This window comes from Podarcis pityusensis (genome assembly GCF_964106645.2).
Source record: "Podarcis pityusensis genome assembly, chromosome: 10".
Taxonomy (NCBI): Eukaryota; Metazoa; Chordata; class Lepidosauria; order Squamata; family Lacertidae; genus Podarcis; species Podarcis pityusensis.
Genome location: NC_138035.1, coordinates 31,193,142 through 31,207,681, shown reverse-complemented (window position 1 = coordinate 31,207,681; position 14,540 = coordinate 31,193,142). Strand labels below are relative to the sequence as shown.

The window sequence follows — 14,540 nt, the reverse complement described above, 5'->3', positions numbered from 1 at the left end:
AAGACTTTTAAAATTGCCACCCTGTAGATCAAGACCACCCCCAGAAACATCATACATACATCACAGAAGGAGTGTAACCTTGTCAGCTTCGCCTTTGAGCCAGTGCCACCGACTGGGCTCAACCTCTTCAAACCTAAGACCACCCCCCAGATACATCATACCTACATCACAGAAAAGGCGGTCTAAACAGAAATTTGAATGTTGTTTTTCCCTCTCCTGTTCCTGTTTATCTCCTGTCTGGCAGGTTACTTGATTGGATTGCGTGGGGAGCCTGGCCATTCTTTTGTAGTAATAAATACTTAGTTCCTGGGCCATGTCACAGGCTCACACCCTATTCATATCTTAAATGTGCCCTTAAGACAGGATTTGTGAGAAAAGAGACAATGGGAGGTTTCCCACTTTGACCTTGTGGAGAAAACATTGGCTCAGTTTAGGAATCAAAATGGTTCCAGGTTGGTCTTCCTGTGCTGATCTATGTACGTGCTTGGTTGGTACACTTATGAACATTACCATATATCTAAGACCATAAAATTCCTATCACACCCCTAACACACGAGAGCTGGATTACCACATTTTGGGTTTTTTTGTTTTTTTTTAAAATGATATTTATTGGGGGAAAAAAATTTTTTTTAAATTACACACAAAAAAAGACAAGACAGAAAAATAAAAATAAAAAATAAAACCATCATTCTCAAATTCTCCACTTTCAATACCTTCTTTCTTTGACCTCCTCCTCCTCCCTTTTCTTGTATCCTGATTAATAATAATCATAGCAAATCCTTTCCATAATTCATAGTATTCTGTCATTACATTACCTTAATCTATTTTCATCTTATCTTATAGAAAACCTTAAAGTTTAAAACTTAAATCTTATTTTTACCAACTTCTCCTAGCCATAACATTCTAACCAAATTCTTTAGACATTTTTACAAGAGCCAAGTAATTTCATTTCAACATTTTTCTAGAATTCATCAATTTTATAGAACAATCCTAATGATAAAAAAAAGAAATAAACAATCCAATCTTCATCCAGCGTCCCTTCCTCCTGGTCCCGGGTTTTGTCAGTCCTTTTTATCTTATTAATCTAGCACATTAACCTGGTAACCTTATATCCGAAGCCCTCAAGTCTCTTCCATGTCCCTTCCGCAGCTCTTCTTCATATTTTCCTTTCGTTCGTGGGAACTCCAGCTTGGTAATGTTTTTGACCCTTTTCAACAAATCAGCCCCTTTTCCATAGTCCAGACTAGACTCCATGTGGTATTTAAAAACACGTTTCAGATTCCCTCCAAAATTGAGAGCCCCCACAGCTCCAAACATCTGACGGCCCATTGCCAGACTCGAAAAGTCCAAATCTCCCTGTATAGGGGGGGTCTGTCCAACCCCCCATTTCCAAACCAAACCAAACTTTATCTTTCCAAGTCTGGTTTTTTCCAAGTTCATTTGTCAAATCCAAAAATTTATGTTCCTGCTGGGCCGCAGCTCCCTCCGTCTCTGGCGCCCAAGATTCAGCAGCATCCTCTTCTCTCAGCTGTTCTGTCATGGCACACTCCTGTTTTAGCTCCTGGGTGGGCTCCATATAATTTCCCACTACCTGTTCAAAGGTTCTGGCCGCATTAGTCATCAAATCCGTCTTCTGGCTTAACTGATCCAATAGGGCATTTATTTTGCAGAGAGCACCCAACAGTGCTTCTGAAGACATTATCCTCCAAGGTCACAAATCCTTTCCCACGGTTGTAATCTGTGGCAGCTGCAAGCTCCCAGGAATTAGTTACAATTTCGCAGTCCCCCTCTAGGGGGAAATCTTCTGATTGTTCTTTCTTTTAAAAACAATAGCAACAAAGTTTCTTTTTAAAGGTATTTTATCCATATTTGTTCTTTTTAAAATGCGAAAGGAAACAATGGAATCACTATGTTTCTCTTCTTTTAACTATCTGTCAAAGACATTTGTTTCTGGTCAATGAGCTTTTGAAGAAAGTGAAAGAATACATGTTTACGATCTAAAGATGGAGCCCTCCATAAGACTATTAAGTTCAGAGTCTAAAATTACGGTACTTAACTGCACACAGTTAAAATGTTGCAGGATGGGAAGCATAACCAGGGTTAGGCGTTTTTCCTCCTCACAGATTTAAGCAACAAAGGTTCAGCAAAGGGCACTACATGGCATGAACTGAGTCCCGACAATCCTGTAGAAATGTACAGCTCATGAAATCAATCCTGGGGGAGATAATAATTCTGTAGAAATTTACAGTTCTTGCAGCTCTCCTCTACCAGTAAACCACAACCCAGAAACCTGGGCTTAGCTTGGTTTCCAAAACAGGGCGGAGCTTATATAAAGTTCTGCATTAACAAAGACCACAATGCGCCCCCAGCTGGCAGGAAAATCCATTCATAAATAACAGGCTTAGCTTTTAGTTCAAGCTCAGCGTAGGCTCGGCTTAGGTTTTAAATGCAGCTTATTAGCGTAAAGTGTAGGTACAGACCTCAGTTTGGTTTGAAAAAGCAGCCTACAGTTTCAAAAGCTAGAGTGCAAGTATTAAAAATGAGGCAGGTTTACAGTGAAACAAAGCTTTGCCTTCCAGAGGGACTTGTCTTTCTCATTCCTGTTTTCATTCCCTTTTTCATTCCTGTTCACTTTCTATCCCCAAGGGACTCATCTGATCAACCCCCCCCCATTAGACCACCATTCACTAGAACAACTCCTGTAGTTGATCTACGCACCCTTAAAAAAAAAAAAAAAGGTCCCCTGAGACTATTTGGCTGCAGCACAAATTGGGGAAGCTAGCCAGGTACATAGCAGTGAAGGCAAGGCTCAGAAAGAGCCTAGTTCTCTGGGCTCAGCCCTACTGACAAGAGAAGCAGGAGTGGGAAAGGAATGAATGAGAATAGGTTGTTACCTACTCATTTTGTTTTACTGCTATTTGGCATTATGAGCAACTGGAAGGAAAATCGATTCTGAACTTATTTGTCTTTGCCCTTTGATAGGTATTTTATCTGGTTGCTGTCAATCTGTGTAGATAATGTTTTCCTGCCCTTTTGTCTTATTCTGATGCAGTTTATCTGGCTAAGTTTGCAACTCACAATTAGCTACTGTTTCTGTTTTATCTAGCTGAGGGGGATCAGCCTGTGTCCCAACAATTATAATGATATTCATATTCCTTCCTGTAGCACCTTAAAGACCAACTAAGTTAGTTCTTGGTATAAGTGTGCATGCACACGAAAGCTTATACCAAGAACTAACTTAGTTGGTCTTTAAGGTGCTACAGGAAGGAATTTTTTTATTTCGACTATGGCAGACCAACACGGCTACCCATCTGTAAATGATATTCATGTGTGTGAGTGACTCAAGTAGTTCTGGACAGAACAGCAGGGGTAGGAGCTTCATGTCTTGCTGTTCGGTGAAGTGTTTTCAATTGTATATGTTTTCTTTTTTAAGAAGCGCACTGCTTAAAAGGTCTTGTAATGAAAGGCTTTCTGTATCTGAACTAAAGCTTTTTGCTGTTGGGGGCAGATACCAAAACAAATGATCTAAAATACTTTTGGTGATATCTAGGGATTGCTATGCTGCCATTTTGACCTGGATGTGATTATTCATGGTTTAATAATATAAAGATTTGACTCCTGGGACATGACTTACACAGTAATGGCCCTGAAAAGCAATGGAAAATGTAAACTGATATAAAATGCTACCCGCCTGGTTATTCATTTGCGATAGGTGCTGTTTCTTAAACTTTTCATAATCTGCACTGGCTTCCACCCATCTGACTGGGTTGGTTAATTAAAACATTAAGCGCAGTAAAACATCAAACATTAAAAACTTCCCTATACAGTGTAGGGCTGCCTTCAGATGTCTTCTAAAAGTCAGTTGTTTGTTTCCTTGACATCTGACAGGACGGCGTTCCACAGGGTGGGTGCCACTACTGAGAAGGCCCTCTGCCTGGTTCCCTGCAATTTCATGTCTCGCAATGAGGGAACTGCCAGAAGGCACTTAGAGCAGGATCTCAGTGTCTGGGCTGAACGATGGGGGGTGGAGATGCTCCTTCAGGTATACAAGGCCCAAGCCATTTAGGGCTTTAAAGGTCAGCACCAACACTTTGAATTGTCCTTGGAAACGTACTGGGAGCAAATTTAGATATTTTAGGACCGGTGTTATATGGTCCTGGTGGCTGCTCCCAGTCACCAATCACCACATTCTGGACTAGTTGTAGTTTCTGAGTCACCTTCAAAGGTAGCCCCACGTAGAGCGCATTGCAGTAGTCCAAGTGGAGATAACCAGAGTATGTACCACCCTGGCAAGACAATGCGCAGGCAGGTAGGGTCTCAGCCAACATACCAGGTGAAGCTGGTAGACAGCTGCCCTGGACACAGAATTGACCTGTACCTCCATGGACAGCTCTTAGTCTAAAACGACTTCCAAGCTGCGCACCTGGTCCTTTAGGGGCCCAATTACCCCATCCCTCCCCCATTTTGTGAGCTGCTTCTTTTTCAGTTTTAAAACGGGCTACAAGTTTAAATCCGAGGGTACTGCTTTTGCTGCTGGGGACTGATACTGCAGTAAGGTTGATACTGTTCTTCTAGGTGTCAGAGAGAAAATTCTGTCTTTGAAAGGACAAGAACAGCTCATGCAAAAGAAGAACCCGTTTCAGATGTCACCACACTGGCAGAAACTGCTATTTGCAAGAACTGCTATTTGCAAAAATTGCAGGCCAGCTGCAATGCAGAAAAGACAATTAATGTGAAGGACATCAAGGCTAGTTTAAGGATGCTCATCAGTAATTGGAAGGTAAAAAAAAGGCCTTACTTTCTATTTTTGGTAATGTTTTCAGGATGTGGCTGAAGATGGAACAAAACCCACAAAACTAGTTCAGTACACCTGGGACGCTCCCAGACACGAACTGATATTCATAATATTGGATTTTAAGTTATTATTGTTATTATTATTTATTTATTAAATGTGTATAGCGCACTTCATCCAAAGATCAAAAATACAAAATAAAATAAAAACAATAGAAACAAACCAACAAGCTTCCCCGCCCCCACAAACATGCTTTTGCCTGATGCCTGAAGATATGCAACGAAGGTGACAGGCGAATCTCCCTGGGGAGAGCATTCCACAAACAGTGAGTCACTGCAGAAAAGGCCCGTTCTCATGTTGCCACCCTCCAAACCTCTCATGCAGGTGGCACCTTAAGAAGGACCTCAGATTATGAGCACGGGGTCCAGTCAGTTCACTTTGAATTGGGCCTGGAAACTAATTGGCAACCAGTGCAGTCAGGCCAGGATCAGTATAAAGCAGGCAACTCTTTATTTGCGCAGGGGTTGCATTTTGGACATTCACACCCGTCAGCGGAGTGCACACAAGCACGTTCTGCCCTCTTCCGGGTCCAAAATGACCTGTGCATAGGTGGTTGTGTGTCAATGAAATATATGCAGAATGGTCACTACCTGTAGGCTCAAACCATCTTGCCTCCATGAGCAACCTGGCTGTTGAATTTTGCACCAGTGGAAGTTTCTGAATCACTGTAGTTTTAGTCAATGAAAAATTGATCCAGGAAGTGGTCAGTTGATTCTTAACCTACCAGTGGAGTGATCATCCTATCTATATCTAGAAACTGGGTCCCCATGACCAGTTCATGATTTTTAAAATTGACAATCATTTATAAACTTCTCTTGACAATATTAGTCTTTTGTCATGGGGTAACAGGACAATCCTATGCAGTAAATTCAATAGAGTTTACTTCCCAGTATGTGTGCTTAGGAATGAAGTTGTATTGTATGAATATGCTTGGCTAGACATCTACTGGTTATTCTAGCAACATATTTTTATTTTAAATGTCACTGAAACATTTTATTCAGAGATTTATTTGTTTAATCAGCATATCTCTTCATTTTATGTTTAGCCCATATGAAATTCTGCATTATTGTTGTTGGCGTCCATCTGTTGGGAGTGCCACGTAATCTGCCTAATTTAGAGGCACCTTCCTACTTGCTCTGGTTCATGGCTCAAAGGGCTTTGGGAACAGCAGACAATCTGGCAAATAAGAGTTACGTCAGAGCTTCTGCTGGGTCCTATATCACTTGTGGGGGTGAGAGCTCGTCTCCTTCAGCCTGGTGAGTACTTGAAAGCCTCTAGGTTTCTAAAGAAAGGGAATAAATATAAAAAGCATAATACAAAGACTATTCTTTATCTTCTTGACCTCCTTGGACTCTTCACATAAGTATTAATCTGATGATGGAGACAGGCGAAATACTGCAGCAAAGGGTTTGAATATCTTGTGGATAGTTCTTCTCTTAATGCTGCTTAAATTGGATTTTGGTTTTGGTGTGTTTTGCAACAGTTTCAAATTACTGCTGACTCAAGTTGAAATATTTATGCACTGGCATCCCTGGGGCATTTCCCAAACTTTTGATACCTGTGGAACAGGGTTTTAATTCTTTCGTTTTTCTTTGATCAAAATTGAATTTCCATCCTAAAACTTTAATAAAGGGTAAATGTATACATTGTCTTAATTTGATCCCAGAACCATGGGCAGGAATACTGCTTGGATATTCAGTGCATTTCATATACTGTTGCCTATCATCATTCTTTGTCCGGTCAGGGACAGGGCCATGATTTCTATTGATGCTTCTAGAATTCACTCATACCCTCCAGGTGTCACATGGGCTGCACTGGGGAATTCCTGCTAGTCTTTCACACTGGGGATGAGGAACGTGTGGCCAACGGTTGTGTTTGCACTCCAACTCCCATCTGCCCCAGTCAATATGGCCAGTGGTAGGAGATATTTGGAGTTACAGCCCAGCAACCTCTGAGGCGCCACTAGCTCCACATCACAGCTTATGCCCGCCTTTAGATGAGGTCGCCCACAGCCCATAAAGTGGCAGAAAGGGTAGTGAAGGAAACTCTGTGGAGTCCCTGTCTACACAAAGAGGCAAAGAGTGATGGATGCATCCAGGAATGCACCTTAAACTACTTAGGAAATATGCTCTGACTCCTCTTATGGTACACTAATGGAAGGGATGGGCCATAGAGCAGTGGTTGAGCCCATGCTTAGTATGCAGAAGGTTCCCAGTTCAATCCCTGACATCTCCAGGTAGAACTGGAAAGACCACTCTCCAAAATGCTGGAGAGCCAGCCAGCCAGCGAAGACCAGAAAAAGCTAGATGGACCAATTGTCTAACTTGGTAGAAAGCAGCTTCTACATGTTTACAAGTGATGCTAAGCTACTGCCACTTGGCTCTTTACCTTGCACATGTTTCCTGCCCTTTGTGGTCAAGTCCACCTTTCCAAGATTTCTAAGAAATCATTGCAAATGGCCCTCATTTTATTTCAGCCACAATGTCATACAAACTATGACAGCTTAAAGAGCAAGAAAGCTAGCCTGCCCACTTTGACCCTTTCCTCCCCATCTTCCTTGCTTGGAAGCATCATGCAATTAGAAATTAATAGGTGCAAGAATCAAAGAGATATAAGCAGAACCGATAATTTTCCTCTTTTATCTGTCTCTCCATGACTTGTTGCCAAGAAAATGAAGCAGAAAGAGCCAAAGTCCACCAGCTCTACTCAGGCAGGCAGCCTAGGTTGCAGTCTCCCCAGGATCAAAACAGCATGCTGTTAATGGGTTTCCATCTGATATCTTCTAGTCAGGAGTTAGGCACTATCAGCAGGAGTTGCCGGAAGATAAACAAGGAGCGGTCTTCAGAAGAGGTTATGGCAAACCTCCAACAGTGCAATAACAACAGCCCTTGGGACTACGACCTAGTTCTCACTGAGTGGTAAGATTTCAAGTGGGAGAATTGTATGACTAAATGATCCTCCATACAGTAATCCTGTGAGCCCTCTGCCTTCAGTGGTATACAGTACTATACAATACTCAGACAAGGGGTTTTAACACTGCAAGAAGGCCTAAACATCCAGCTTTCCCGACAACCAGATTGTCTCCAAATCCACCCACTAGGAACACACACACCTTCCTCCTTCATACTGTTGCAAAAGTTGGGTACCACCCCAACCCTCTGCCCAGTGATAGGAAGATCCCAGAGGGTTCCATGCATCCCCCCCCTTCCTTTGGCGAATCCCATCACCTCAAACAGACACACCAATACCTTGGCAATATCTGTCTCCCCAGGCCAAATGATTCCCTTCAGATGGCCATCAACACCTTTTGTCATGTTAACAGATTTGCTCTTCACTAGACCAGTCAGGCTGGTTTGCATAAGATAGGAGGAATTCCTTGTCTGGCACAGCTTGTAAGGTAAAGGTAAAGGGACCCCTGACCATTAGGTCCAGTCGTGACTGACTCTGGGGTTACGGCGCTTATCTCGCTTTATTGGCCGAGGGAGCCGGCGTACAGCTTCCGGGTCATGTGGCCAGCATGACTAAGCCACTTCTGGCAAACCAGAGCAGCGCATGGAAACACCATTTACCTTCCCGCTGGAGCGGTACCTATTTATCTACTTGCACTTTGACGTGCTTTCGAACTGCTAGGTTGGCAGGAGCAGGGACCGAGCAACGGGAGCTCACCCCGTTGCGGGGATTCAAACCGCCGACCTTCTGATTGGCAAGTCATAGGCTCTGTGGTTTAACCCACAGCGCCACCCGCGTCCCAAATCTCAATTAATGAAAATCCTACCATTTACTAATTTCTAGGGTTTAGGGGGATCACCCCCCAAAATCTATAACAATACTCTTTCCACTACATCTGCAGGCAGAGAAGGGTTCATTACATTCATGTATTAACCTGAGGGAGGCCCAAGAACTATGGTGATTAAGAAGATACTCAGCATAGGAAAAGACAGGTAAAGCATCTGCTGGGAGAGACTCCTGTCTGAAACCTTGCAGAGCGGTTGCCAGTCAGTGTGGATAATTCTAAGTTGGAGTTTTGCCCTTCAGGCATAGATGTTCTTCAGCAGTTTTTAAGATGAAGGAAATTCCTTCATGTCCAGACACAATTATCTATGCCTGAAGAAAAGAAAAACAACCCTCTAAATTTGCAACTAGTAAAACTTATCAAGTGGAAAGCATTTAATGTATCCTATTACAAAGGTTTTTTTAAAAAACAAAACAAGAATTTGCTTTAATAATAAAAAGGCAGCAGCTTGAAGTAGGTTTAATAAAGAGACCCAGACAGAGGTTATCAAAAAAGACCAGAAAACCTTGTTCTGTTTCTTAATGCTTGTGAAACATGAAGACCTTTGGCAAAGTGCATTCACAGCTATCATAGTAGGAATACACCTGGGCCATTAAATTCAGAATGATTTTCAGAATGACAACCCTGGGCATCAAAGGAAACGCAGACCAAAATGTTCCAGTGAAATAAATGCTGCTTCCAAAGTAACTAAAGGCAACAAACCTATGCATGTGAATAGGCAACTTCCAAGAAAGGCTCATTGACTTTAAAAGGAGAGACGTACGATCCAATAAGTGTGCATAGGATTGCAGGCTAAATGAGTTATGTCAAATTAAAACCATAAATCAGTAGAGATCTCTAAGATGTAATAGGTTTCAAGCCAGAGGGTGTGAGGCTGCTTATTTAAACTCCAGTTCAGGAGTCAAGAACAAGTTGCCAGAGTTTCTTTCGAAGTTTTTATGCACGACATTTAATTATGTGCATAATTATTTTTATACACAACATTTAATTATGAAGGCAGTGGACAGTATGGCGAGGTCTATGCAAGCTAGGGGTCAGAAAATGAGGAAGGAAGGGGACAGGGCAGAAGATGACCAGCAGAAGCAGAGACTAAAGTTATCTTACATCTCCTTCCTCTACCTTATGAAGCAATTTATTTCCAGATAAAAGAGAAGTAGCATTGCACAGCAGATAGAAGTCTTTGGTTTGCCTCCATTAAGAACTCTCTAGACAAGGCACTATTTCTTCCACTCAGCTCTCCATTGGCAATACAGGCATAAAACTGGCCTATCTTACAAGGCTAGCATAGGGCTGACCAAGAATGTGTGTGAAAATGTGATCTGAGCTATATAGCCGGTGGTTATTGAAAACCAAGGACAAAGTTTCTTTCCTGAAGCCAAGACAGCTAATGCCAGCAGTTGTTTGTGTAAGTAGCATTGCCAATAAGAACAAGACTGCCTATTCACCTAAAACCGCAAGCCAGGGGTCAGCAATCTTTTTCAGCAGGGGGCCGGTCCACTGTCCCTCAGACCTTGTGGGGGGCCAGACTATATTTTTGAGGGGGGGAATGAATGAATTCCTATGCCCCACAAATAACCCAGAGATGCATTTTCAATAAAAGCACACATTCTACTCATGTAAAAACACCAGGCAGGCCCCACAAATAACCCAGAGATGCATTTTAAATGAAAGGACACATTCTACTCATGTAAAAACAAACTGATTCTCGGACTGTCCGTGGGCTGAATTTAGAAGGTGATTGGGCTGGATCTGGCCCCCGGGCCTTAGTTTGCCTATCCATGCCCCAAGCTTTGGGGCACCCTTTGGCTAGATGACCTTAGCAGGCTTGCCAGCCCAAGTAGCCCTATCAGTGTTGCTGCTGCCCATTCTCTTGCTCCGTGTCTCAGCTCAGTCTGTGCCACTGCCCAAAAAGAGAAGGCAAGGTGACCCAAGCTGCTTCTCCTGTCGGGACTCATCAGAGGACAGGTGAACCAGCAACATGAGCAAGGAGTAGCAGCAGAATCAGGGGACTGCCAGTTGACTCCTGCTGGGATATAAGCGTCGCTCGAGGCCACAGGCTTCCAATTCTGGCCCTGCATCTAACTATTAGATCCACTTGCCCAAACAAAATTTATTTCTGCCCATAGCTCCTCTTGTCCAGTCTCCTGCTAACGAGGTAGCAATAGCACCGCACTGTTTCTGTCCACCCAAGTGTCCCTCCTAATAACCTTTCTCATTCCATGCCACCAATTAGTGATATTCCCGCACACACAAAATATAACCTCACCCGAGCCACCTCAGAGGCCAAGAAACATTGCTTCCAACAGCGCACACAAACCCCTTTGTTCACCAAGGCAACGTATTAAAGCAGGGGTCAGCAACCTTTTTCAGCCGTGGGCCGGTCCACCATCCCTCAGTCCATGTGGTGGGCCGGACTATATTTTGGAAAAAACAAAGAACGAATTCCTATGCCCCACAAATAACCCAGAGGTGCATTTTAAATAAAAGCACACATTCTACTCATGTAAAAGCACCAGGCAGGCCCCATAAATAACCCAGAGATGCATTTCAAATAAAAGGACACGTTCTACTCGTGTAAAAACACGCTGATTCCCGGACCGTCTGTGGGCCGGATTGGGAAGGCTGCATCCGGCCCATGGGCCTTAAGTTGCCTACCCCTGTATTAAAGTCTCCCAGAAATCATCTTTTGGACAGGAGAGTCTGCCACATTCTCAGTCTGCCGCTCAGCTATGAAGGGGATGAAGGCCCATTTTTCACTTACGGCTAGCTGGTCCAAGCAGAGAAGCCTTGATGGAGCTCCACGGGAAGGCAGGAGTGCTGCTCACATGACACCAAGTAGTTCAGGTGCAGGAGATGAGCCCCGCTTAGCTTGGTGGTGATTAGGCCTCAAACTTTCCCCACTGTTTCCTTATTACTACAACTGGGCCTAGGCCCGTGGATGTCACATTGTGAAAGACTCTTTTCATAGCATCCTGCTTGCAATCTTTTTTTGTTAAAAAGTTTGAAGACATTGGGAAGCACAGGAAAGCAGAAGCTTTCACAACTTGGTAGCAATAGTATCTCGCCCTCTGTTATACACACATATACCACAATGAGGACTTCTGAAGAAAGCCCAGAAGTCCCTTTTCACAGCCGCAGCATTGAACACTACTGATAATAATTTTTATTAGTTTTCAATCACTATCCAATAATAGCCTCATTATAACAATACCAATTTATAATCCAATTACTAATACCAGTCGTTCAAATACTGAATTATATAATTTAGGTAGCCCCCCCCCCCCCGCATGCTAGAATGGATGGTTTGAGGATTTTATTTCTGCGTTCCGAAACATTGAACACTATTATGGGTCATGACTGTTGAAACACTGGTCTAAAAATATGAGGCAATCTCTCTCTCTCTCTCTCTCTCTCTCTCTCTCTCTCTCTCACACACACACACACACACACACACACACAACATTTTACAACACATGAGTAGAGACCCTGGCCCAAATAGGATTATTTGATGAGGATACACAATTGTTCAAAGAAGGGCCTGCTTACCTTAAATTAACAGGTTTTTGAAAACTTGAATAATCATGGGCCTGTGGATAATTAGAAAGACAGAAGCACAGCACTAAAATCCATAAATTGGCAGTTCAGCTTGGGGTTTATTTAAATATAGGAGCCTCCACTGATAAGCCCCCGAAAAATGCTTCTGCATAGTCGGTGCCATTTTTCTAGAAAAAGAGGTGCCAGGACTCATCATGAACGCCTCCCTTGTTCTCTTATAATGGCAATGGTGCCCACCTGAGAGGTGCTGGAACTGAGTTACGGCTGGGAAAAAGCTCTGGGGCATATACCTCACACTCTTAACTAGGGCTGCCATACGTCTGGAATTTCCCGGACATAGCCGGGATTCATCCGTCAAAAATGTCCTTGGCGTAATTTCCGGAAATTGGCTTAACAACTTTGCCAGACCTTTGTGTCCAGATTTTCACTTTTTGAAATATGGCAACAGTACTCTTAACCATCACACAAGTTCTTAAAGAGAACTTGCCTGGTGGGCAACTTTGTTGTTAAATCTGAATTCACTTCTGGGAGTATATATAGCAGGTAGCACACACTAGAAACCTTGGTTTCTAATCTGGATTTGACCTACCCACTGGCAGATGGATTCATATCCTAGGGTTCCAGTTGTCTCTCTCCCCTGTGAGAGACATCACTGCAATAAAAAATTCTTTCATTGGGGAAACTTGAATTATAGAAACTATTTGTCATAGCACCCCAAAGCTATCAAATTAAGATCAGCCTGCCCTGCTCCTAACCACACACAGAGTCACCTCTGCATCCTCACATACCAGAGATTCCTCATCTCAGAGAGGAAGAAACACTTGGCCTCTGGGTGGGCTGACATTCTGTAGCCTTCTCTCCCATTTTTCCTTTTTCCATTTCCTGAGATTAACATTGCAATGCAAGAAATGCCTCTGAATTACAGGCGCGTGAGGCCAAAGTTCATCCAATGAAGCAATCAACACATTTCTCCTTCACCCACAATTAAGAGAAAAACAATGCACAGGTGGAAAGGAGACAACAGACCGCAGGGCTAGTCTAAGTCACTTTGTTGTCTGAGACAAAGGAGATGGTGCCCTTTTCTGTTCCACACACAGAAGCTGCCAGCTGACTCTTAATTCAACACTGGTGATGGGGTAGTGCATCTAAAGCAACGGGCTAGTATAGCAGAACCAGGACATGCCATGTAGTAGTCAACCATTTCCCCTCAGTTGGAGGACAGAGCTGTGTAAGGGAGGTTTAGGGAGATTGGAAAAGAGGCTGCCACCACTGCCTCCAGGAGCTGCTGCCTGAACCCAAACCAGTCCTGACAGAACCTATGAAAATCAGAGAACTTAAAGGATCTTCCCACCCCCCAAAATCACTATGGAAACCAGAGGTCTCCTATAACATCTAGATGAAACTGCTGAGTGGGGTTATCTGGAGTTTTGGAGTACATTGTCAGCAATACGATGACAACACACAGCTCTATTTCTCCTTTACACCTGCAGGTATGGATGTGCTGGACCTATGTCTTTCCTTGGTAATGGACTAGGATGAAAGCCAAACTGAAGCTCAATCCAGGTAAGACTGAGGCACTGCACCCCTATCTGGACAAGGATAGCCTAATTAATGTTGTTTATGCTCTGCTAACAGCTAGGTTAGATTACTGCAACACATTATATGCAAGGGCTGCCTCGGAAGGTGGTTCAGAAATTTTAGCTGGTACAAAATTTGGCGGCCAGGTTGCTCATGGGGGCAAGATAGTTTGAGCATATTATATTGGCTGCCAATTATTACCGTATTTTTCGCCCTATAGGACGCACTTTTTCCCCTCCAAAAATGAAGGGGAAATGTGTGTGCGTCCTATGGGGCGAATGCAGGCTTTTGCTGAAGCCTGGAGAGCGAGAGGGGTTGGTGCACACCGACCCCTCTCGCTCTCCAGGCTTCAGGAAGGTCTGCGCAACCCTCGGGAGACCGGCACCACTTCGCGCTCGCCTCCCGAGGGTTGCGCAGAGCTGCCTGCAGTCCCGGGGCGAGCGCCGCTCTGCGCAGCCATCCGGAGCGGGGCGCGAAGTCGTGCCCACTTCCCGATGGCTGCGCATAGCTGCCTGCAGTCCTGGGGCGAGCGCCGCTCTGCGCAGCCATCCGGAGCGGGGCACGAAGTCGTGCCCACTTCCCGATGGCTGCGCATAGCTGCCTGCAGTCCCAGGGCAAGCGCAGCTCTGCGCAGCCATCCGGAGCAGGGCGCGAAGTCGCATTCCGAAGCCTGGGGAGACCGGCGCGACTTACCGCTAGCGTCCCTAGGCTTGCAGATAGCAGGCTGTTCTCGGGGCTGGGATTGGGGGAAGCTCGCGCTTC

General features: G+C 44.1%; 1 protein-coding gene and 1 long non-coding RNA gene across 4 annotated transcripts in view; one reads left to right on the top strand and one right to left on the bottom strand.

The window, feature by feature from the left end:
* The window catches only part of MGAT3 (beta-1,4-mannosyl-glycoprotein 4-beta-N-acetylglucosaminyltransferase), a 46,280-nt gene that overhangs the window by 3,312 nt on the left and 28,428 nt on the right, over nt 1–14,540 (bottom strand). The window contains exon 1 of one of the 2 annotated variants that reach the window (XM_080971395.1): nt 11,407–11,538. The exons of the other annotated variant lie outside the window; for it this stretch is intronic. The gene's annotated coding sequence lies outside the window, so the exon portion shown is untranslated. Of the gene's footprint in view, nt 1–11,406; nt 11,539–14,540 lie in introns of those variants that run through there. 2 annotated transcript variants of the gene reach the window in all.
* Nucleotides 10,356–14,540, top strand: part of LOC308457520 — a 47,329-nt gene continuing 43,144 nt past the window's right edge. Inside the window, exons 1-2 of one of the 2 annotated variants that reach the window (XR_013976958.1) lie at nt 10,356–10,610; nt 13,691–13,763. This is a non-coding gene — a long non-coding RNA (uncharacterized lncRNA). Of the gene's footprint in view, nt 10,611–11,273; nt 11,490–13,690; nt 13,764–14,540 lie in introns of those variants that run through there. The other variant, XR_013976959.1, reaches the window with a different exon arrangement.